This window comes from Lipotes vexillifer, unplaced genomic scaffold (assembly GCF_000442215.2).
Source record: "Lipotes vexillifer unplaced genomic scaffold, Lipotes_vexillifer_v1.1 scaffold757, whole genome shotgun sequence".
In the NCBI taxonomy this organism is placed as follows: Eukaryota; Metazoa; Chordata; class Mammalia; order Artiodactyla; family Lipotidae; genus Lipotes; species Lipotes vexillifer.
Genome location: NW_006787791.1, coordinates 1,021,775 through 1,030,622, shown reverse-complemented (window position 1 = coordinate 1,030,622; position 8,848 = coordinate 1,021,775). Strand labels below are relative to the sequence as shown.

Sequence of the window (8,848 nt, the reverse complement as noted above, 5' to 3'; positions counted from 1 at the left end):
CCACGAACCCGCGTCCCCTGCATCGGCAGGCGGACTCTCAACCACTGCGCCACCAGGGAAGCCCGAGTCCAGGACATTTTATGTGTCATGGGAACAGAATTCCAAGTGGAAAAAAAAAAACTGAAGATAAATATATCAATGTATATATTATAGATACAATGTAATGATAACAGTAAAATTAAGGGAAAATAATTATAGCCGAAATCCCTGATCACTAATTTTTATTTTACGTTGAGGACATGAGGTTTGTTCCCCTCCTTTTTAGACATAGGAGAAAGGTCATTTTTTTTTTTTTTTTGGCCTATTTGTATATCTAGCAGATCTCAATTACATTTTAATACTATGCCTCATTATGCATATTTGGTGTCTGATGCTTTAGGCCACTGGTATCTTAACATATAAATATTTCAGTTGGGGCTATAATAATTTTCTTTGTAATTGTGCCTCCAATTCAGTTCACCACACCTTTTTGTGTAACTCCAGTTTAACTAATAGTTGAATATGATGAATAATTTTTACTGTTCTTTTGTCTCTTTGTATTCTGGGGAAAAAAAAGAGCCCTTAACGTCCTAGATTGCTAAGAAAAATAGAGACTTTATGAAACACATACACATGTTGGGTTGGATGTCTTTCTTCAGATGAGGAGAAGGGGAAAAGTTCCATTTCATTCTTCTGTATTCTTTATTGAGTGTCCTAAACTTCAGACAAAGTGAAAATTTGAGCCTTGTCTGAGATATCATCACTACCAGCCTACCTGCTATGCCTTCCTAAAACCTTTTCCCTGCCATTATATTTTCTATCTTGTCTTTCTCAAAATGTCCCAAGCTTCACCAAACTTTCATTCTCTGCTGATGGCCTAACCTCACACTTCATTCAAAAACCAAAAGCCATTTTACTGGTTTCTCAAGGAAGACACAAAGTAAAAGTAATCATAGGGTACCATTATGAACTGGAAACTTAGCTTTGTTGAATAGTATACTTGATTTTAAAGACAGAGGAGAGTGGAGCATTAATTGTTTGCTAAGGAGAATGATTCAATAGAGAGGTAAAGAGAGGATTATAGAAGGATTAAGTCCTTCTCTTACAAGTAGGGATTTGACTCTAGTAAGATTAGTGTTTTGAAAGAATTAGAAGCCTTCGTTCAACACAAATAGTTGGAAAATAAAGAGGGTGATGAAGCAGACAAGCTATTTTTGTGCATTCAGTGTTTATAAGTTAAAGATGTGCCTTCTGATGGCCTCTATGCTAGCACAGTTGATGGTTACATATTTATTATTTTCTTACTTAACTTCAAACAGGTTTTGACAAAATAGGCTCTTCCCAACTTCTTTATTCTTCTTTATTTATGTTTGCTTCATGTCTTTCCTTATACTACAGTCTCCCGATCATCCCTCAATATCCATGGCTGGCTCATCTCACTTTCTATGGGTGCTGACTGTTCAAATGTTCCAAAGCTCTGGTCTGTTTCTTCTTATCTATATACATTCTCTACCCATATTTTACCTGATCCATGATTAATATTCAATTCCATGATTTTAATTACTCTCTCTATATAAATGATTCTAAAATTTACCTCCAATTTCTGGTTTCTTCTGACATCTCTGTAGGGAGACAAATTAGAAAGGGAGGAAGAAAGAGAGAAAAGGTAGAAGAGAGCCACTTTTTCTCTGCCCAATCTATCTCAATCAAGTATCTACACACCGATCTGACTGTATTATTTTCTCTCAGATAATGTTGTTTCTTTCATAGCATTTATCAAGTTTGCCTTAATAGTTATCACCTGTATCCTCAACTAAACTTCATCAACAGGGTCTAAGCAGAGTGTTCACAACTATAGTCAAGCAACCAGTACAATGCCTGGCAAGAGTAAATTGCTCAACCAATATTTCTAAATTAAAGTAATGAATATAACTGGGTTGGTGCTAAAGTAGTAGAATATATAAGATGGGATGGATGAGTAGAAGAGAAGCATGTGTTCCAACAGACTTTGTTATTCTTAGGTTGCCTGTTTTCCCTGGGGAGGTTTGCCATGCTCTCCTTTGCCATAAGTCATATTCCCTGAAGGCCTAAAATTGTTACCACATATGATCTCTTTTATGTAGCTTATATAAATGAGGGGAAGTCTAGAAGGCTTGACCAGGCAAAAATTATACAATTATACTGCCCTGTCTTTGTTAGCTAACACTGACTCTGTTTCATTTTTTTTTTCTTTTTTCTTGTATCATTTTACTCTTTTCCATTCCCTACCCTGGTTCTACACTTAATGACTTCATTTTTGGATTTCACAGGAGCTTTGTCTTTATCTTCTTTCTGATCTGTCCTATACATAGAACCCTAAAATATATTCCTAAATAATAATTTGCATCACATCACTCACACTTTTATCGAAACATTCAATGATTCTTCAAGACGCACACATAAATATTAACGTTTAAAACCTTCATCGCTTTGCCTCAGTTTCACTTCACCTGTCCTCCCACAAATATCTGACATGTTACATCTGCTGAACACATACTATTCTTCTGGTAAAACACTGAAATCACTGGCATACATACCATTGTGCAAATTTTACTTCTGGAAGGAATCCCTTTCTATCCAAACCTCTCTGTCACTGTCCTCCCACATTGTCAATTCCAATTATATACCAAAGGCACAACCTATCCAGTGGAGTCCAGCTCCTTTAAACCTTAAGGCCTGACCCTCATTCACACAACCATCATTTTCTTTGTCTTTGTGTTAACCAGCCTGCTTGCTCTGAACTACTTCATATTCTGCTTTAACCAGTTCCTGATCTTCATATCTTCTGACTTGGATTTTCACCTTGTCCTTTGGACCTTGTACTTGGTACTGCCCCTCTGGATTTGACCTTTTCCTGACTTATGCCTCTGTGTTTCATAATCTTTTTCTAACTATGCTACTTACTTACAACTGTCCTGAGTAAATATCCAAGTAGCCTACCCAACTCTGTGACTTTATATCTCAGGGTAAGCCCTCACAGATAGAATCTTTGTCCATGAACCATCTCTAGACTCTGCAATCTTAGTCATCTTTGAATAGTCAATACATATCACAGTCTCTGACAATAGTCATCGAATGAATAGGTACATGAATAAATGAGTCTCTATGTTTAATTCAATTCTCTCCTTGTTTATTTCCTCATTTTACGTTGGTTTACCTTTTCTGATAACACATACCATTGTCTGACTTTTCCTATATAAATCTGTGCTGCTGTCTTCCTTATCAGACCATAAACCCCTGGACAGAGAGCAAGAAAGGAGAGCACTGGATCATTGGATTGTTTTCTTTGTATCATAACACAGTGCACTGCAATGTCAAAGACACACAAGAACAATTTGTATTGAATTCAATATTGAAATTTTCACAAAATGCCACATAGGGAATTAAATTTGCAAGATATGGATATGCTTGCCCTACTGATAGAACAGTTCATTCAATAATGATTTTAATAGGAAGTAAAACAAAGCCACTGGCTTTATATATTTAGTAGCTGATTTTGATTTTCATCAAGATTATTTATCATCTTTACTAGTCTGGGCCAAGACAACATAGTCTATTATCTGGGCTGTCACTGCTTCCACTCTTCCTCTAGTACTATCTCTTCTCCAAAAAAAGTACAGTGACAGATGGACTTTCAAAACCTATATGGCATCATGTTGTTTCACTACTCATATTCTTCCACTGACCCTCCAGCTCCCCAGAAACATCCAAAATTCTTATCTGACATCATCTAACAAGTTCCACCACAGTAGCAGCTCTCTAAGCCCTATTGTCCCTCAAATCTGCCAATCTGGTCATCTTGAATTTCCTTCTGAAACCCTCTGTGCTTGGCTTTCTCTCTTTCCAGAATACTCCTTCCCCTGCAACTTCTTGGTTCAAATCCTCCCTTGATACAGGTTTCTGCTCACCTTTTACATCAGAGGGTACTTCACTGACCACTCTATTTAAAGCAGGGTTCAAGAATTCCACTACCTCACTATTATTCTGTTTTATTTTTTCTTCATAGCAATTATCATCACCTGGAAAAATACATTATTTGTTTATTTTTTTTTTATTATCTGCCTGACCCTACTTGAATTTAAGCTTCAGAAGCAGGGATTTCACTTTGCTTGCTGCTATTTCCTCAGTGATTATAATACTTCCTGCATTGTTTGACGCTAATGGTTTGCCTACTTAATAATCCTCTTACTATGGAAAGGTTAAACGTTTCCCCTGCATATTCAGAAATATAAGAGGTACTCAAATATTTGTTAAATATAAGAATAAATGGAAAAATTAATGCAAGTTTGGACATAGTAGTCAATGATCATATCATCAAGAGTATGTATATGATCTTCTGTAACATCTTCATGCCTGCTTTTCTGTTTACTTTTCTACATCATTGAATATTATGTCTGTCCATGTAAAGTTTATTTTGAACCATGCTATCCAACATGTAAGCACTAGAATCTGAATACAATTAAGAACTTAAAATGTGACTAGCACAAATGAAGATGTACTGTAAGTATAAAATACACAATAGATTTTAAAGACGTAGTATGGAAAAAGTAATCCAAAATATCTCATTAATAAATTTTTAAATTGATTACACATGGAAATACTAGTATTTTAAATATGATGGGTCAAATAAAATATATTATAATATTAATTTTACTTATTTATTTTTACATTTCTTAATGTAGCTACCAGGAAATTTTAAATGATAAATGTGTCTATATTCTTTATATCTCTATTGGACAACACTGATGCAGAACCTTTGGACAGAATCAATCTCCTAGAGTCAAAATCCTTTGTTAGGTTAGGTATTACGGCATAGTTGCATTAAAAATGCTAATTTTTAAAAAATTTATTAAACCACTAACTTAAAAGAAACCTACCTCAATATCACAGAATATTTGTCTCTACTAATGATCTGGAATTTTTATTTTATCAAACAATGAAAACTATCTAAACTTTTTATGCTTTCATAATTTTTTCATTTTTCCATATTTCTGAGCTTTTGCTGCTAAAACACTCAAAATAAAATTTAACTCTCAAGGGTTAACTTTCTAATATCATCACATCCCTCTATTTCTTTTTGAGATTTATAAGTATCTTTTCCTAATTTTTAATATTTTATGTATATAGGGAAGTCATCTCTGCATCTATTTCTTTTAGAAAATAAGTAGAAACTGTAATTTATTAGTAATTAATTTCAATAATTATAATTATTGCCACTATATACACCATACCTTGAGAATGTATTATGCTATATATATTTAATAAATATCTCTCATTTAATTACTACAGTGAACCCTCAGAAATAGTCATGGGAGAAGAAACTGAGGCCTTGAGAAGTTGAATACATCTCAGCACACTTGTGGTAAGATACAGATTTCATAGATGGTAAATCACTATCCTTACCAGAGAGAGCCCTTTAATTACAATGCCAACCTTAGGCTGTATTGTTAGGATTCAACTGGATCCAAAATTTCAAAACCGACATAAAAATCTGCGTGTTATACTATGAATGCCTTCTATTGTTGCTTAATTTTCTAATAACTATTAGAGGGATTTTCATGTGTTTATTGTGGGGAGCCTCTCAGAGATTTTTACCTTAACAGGAACAGTTTAAAATAGTTCCCTATTCAATGCTGGCATCACCTCAGTTACCTCCTACACCCCAAAAGTGCAGAGGAAATCACAGAGTTCCTGTGACATCTTGACATTCTCAGACAAAGGCACATTTGAAGTCCCAAGTATTAGTATTATATGGCATTTACACAGAGATACAATTTAAAACTCACTCTTAAAGTGAAACCAAGTCCTGATAAGAAAGTGGGTTTACCAGACTGCCTTACCAATAAGTCTTGGCATGTCACGTTAAGTGAACTTCCCAAGGGAGATGAACAATACTTTATATATTTATATTACACTTTTCATACAGAAGGATCTCCAAATGCCTTATCTACAGAGATCACTCACTCACAGCTGAAGGCAGGCACCTGTGGGATCTAATATGACAGCCATTCCACAGCACAAAGGCATTTAGGAAGGGAGGTGGAAAAATAACTTCTCAAGAGAGAAAGGCAGGAAGAATTTTATGTAGGAAGAAGGTAATTACACCATTGGAATTTAGCCGAGATGTGTGTGCTCATACCACTCTTTTTACTGATCCCTGGGTCTGGTTAGATAGGTCAAAAACCTCTCATGCAAGGGTGGTGACTTCTTTGGGGCTCCATATGTGGTCTCTATTTGCTTAGCCAGTGTCAATGTTAATAAAATAATATGCAAATAAAATGAATCCTGCAATCTTGTCCTTATTATGCTGTTCAAGGTCTGAACATTGCATAACAAGTAAATGCTATTCCTGTCCTTTGTTTCAGAATTGACCACTTATTTAAAATTATCATTTTGGTGTTAATAAAAGGCCTGTTATAGCAACCCTGGGTTTCCTTAGCTGGCCATCCAGAGAGGTCCATGTCAGGGGTAAAACTGCTTTGTAAATAATCAGCACTCAGTCCAAGGGGCACAGATGCAAGCCAGTTCTGAGTCATTTTAAATAACCTGTTTGCACAGTTAACTTCCCTCCTACTGTGGAAAGGATACACATTTTCGACTGTAATTTTGGATTTCTTTTTATTCCCTCACTTCTTTCTCATGGAAAAAATAGTTTTTGATGAAGCATGAAAGTAAAGAAAAAGAGCTCAGTTATTGATCAACATTGTTGATTGTAGAATAGAGAAGTATATTTCATAGATTGTATTTGAGGTGTTTTTAATTGATTGATACATTATTTTCTCAAGCACAGAGGAGAACTCTGGGAAAGTTCAGCCCTGTCTTTCAGAAGCTGTGTTGAACTGTTCTGTCTTAGACTAGTTGAAAAGCACAGTGGAAGTGTTTTCCTTCAAAACACTTGCATTTAGCTTTTCCTAAAAGTGTTTTTAAACACATGCCAAGGTCCCCTTCAATTAATCAGATTATTACCAAAAGCAATGTACAGTTGCAAAGCAGAGGTTTGAATGCTGAAGCTTAATATTTACATAGGGCAAAAATACACATACATACTATTACACACAAACACACACACATACACACAGAATGATATTCAGCCTCAAAACACATACTATCTGAGTTTTCTGGAGAAGGTCATCTCTCAAATTTCCAAACTGACTTCAGCTGCCATAACTTAGTCATTTTCCCCTTTTCACTGAATATCATCAGAGGCAAAGGAAAGCTCAAAATCTTTGGTTTTACTTACAAGCTTGAGTTATGCCTCATCATAAATAATGCATATGTGCGCAAGTATGTGTGTTTCTGTGTGGACATGTGTTTGTGACATTAAAGGATTCTTTTACATTTATTTTTATAATCTTGGTTTTGTTAACACATTCTCAACTGTCTTTTCCATGTATACTTTCTTTTTCAATCTCACTGGGAACATCCAGATCAATACACACACACACACACACACACACACACACACACACACACACACACACATCATCTTATTTGGGATCTTCTGTGCTTCCAGCATCAGGATATCTATTTTCTTCTTCAGGTTTGAGAAGTTTTCAGCCATTTCACTAAATACATTTTCAATCCCCTTCTCTCTCTCTTCCTTGTCTGGGACATCTATAATGTGAATGTTGTTACACTTGATGTTTTCCCACAGATCCCTTAAACTGTTATCTTATTTTTTATTTGTTTTTCTTTTTGCTGCTCTCATTTGGATGATTTCCATTATTCTATCTTCCAGATCACTTATGCATTCTTCTGTGTCACCTAGTCTATTTTTCGTTTTAGTTATTGTATTCTTCATTTCCGACTGGTTCTTTTTCGTATTCTCTAGTTCCTTATTAAAATTCTCACTGTGTTCATATATTCTTTCCCTTAATTCAGTTAGCATTTTTACTACTAATGCTTTGAATTATTTATCTGGTAAATTGTTTATTTCTGTTTCATTAGTTGTTTTTGCAGGAGTTTTCTCTTGCTCTTTCAGTTGAGACAAATTTCTCTGCCTTTGTGTAATAAGGTGGAACAGTTACCTATTGCAGTCTAGAAGGGGTATCCTTATGTGGGGCGTCCCTATACAGTCTGCTGTGTCCAGTGGCTTTGGAGGGAGAACTGGATTTGATGTGAATACAAAATAGGTTTTTCCTCAGTGTATTCTGCTTGCTATCACCTTGGTAGGACGTGGGGATGGAGATGGAGGGTCTAGGGCCAGAGCCAGTTTTCAGCCAGAGCTTGTACTGTGCTCAGTGGTCATCACCCTATTGGGGAGTGGGGTCAGGTCCCAAGTTGCTAGTGCAGAAGCCCTGAAGTTTGGGTCTGAGCCAACTCAGCTCCCTTCGAGTGTGAACTCTACCCCCTTTCCAACACTGACACCCTTGCTCCAGAGGGGAGCAGCAGGCATTTGGCAAAGTCTGGAGCACAAGCTGTGGCAGTCTGGCTGTGATCAGAGATCTGGACTGGCTCTGATGCACCATCAATGTCAGCACTGGCAATGGCTGCCCCTTCCCTCCTCAGATACTGCTTCAGGTCTGAGCCCCTCCGTGTCTCAGAGCTGAAGGCTTTCATCTGTCATGGCAGCTCTTGCTTGACCATAAAGCTGTGACATGGGCAAGCAGGGTTGGAGTGTTCGCTCAGTTCAGGCTGGGGTGCACACTGGGGTGACTGTGGGAAACCAGTCAGCCAACAGTGCATTCTCAATTCACATTCTCTGCCCTGCCTCAGGAGCAAGAAAGTATTCATGCACTCTTCATGGAAGGTTTCTAGGCTTCCCACAGCCCTTCTGTTAGTTCCACCCCCACTTCTACCAACCAAGGGGTCTTGTCTTCCCTTGGTTGGA

The 8,848-nt window shown here is 36.6% G+C and overlaps 1 pseudogene; it reads right to left on the bottom strand.

Annotated features, from left to right (window-relative positions):
• Positions 1-8,577, bottom strand: part of LOC103081064 (serine/arginine-rich splicing factor 4 pseudogene) — a 104,140-nt pseudogene extending 95,563 nt beyond the window's left edge.
• Between the last annotated feature and the right edge of the window lie 271 nt (positions 8,578-8,848).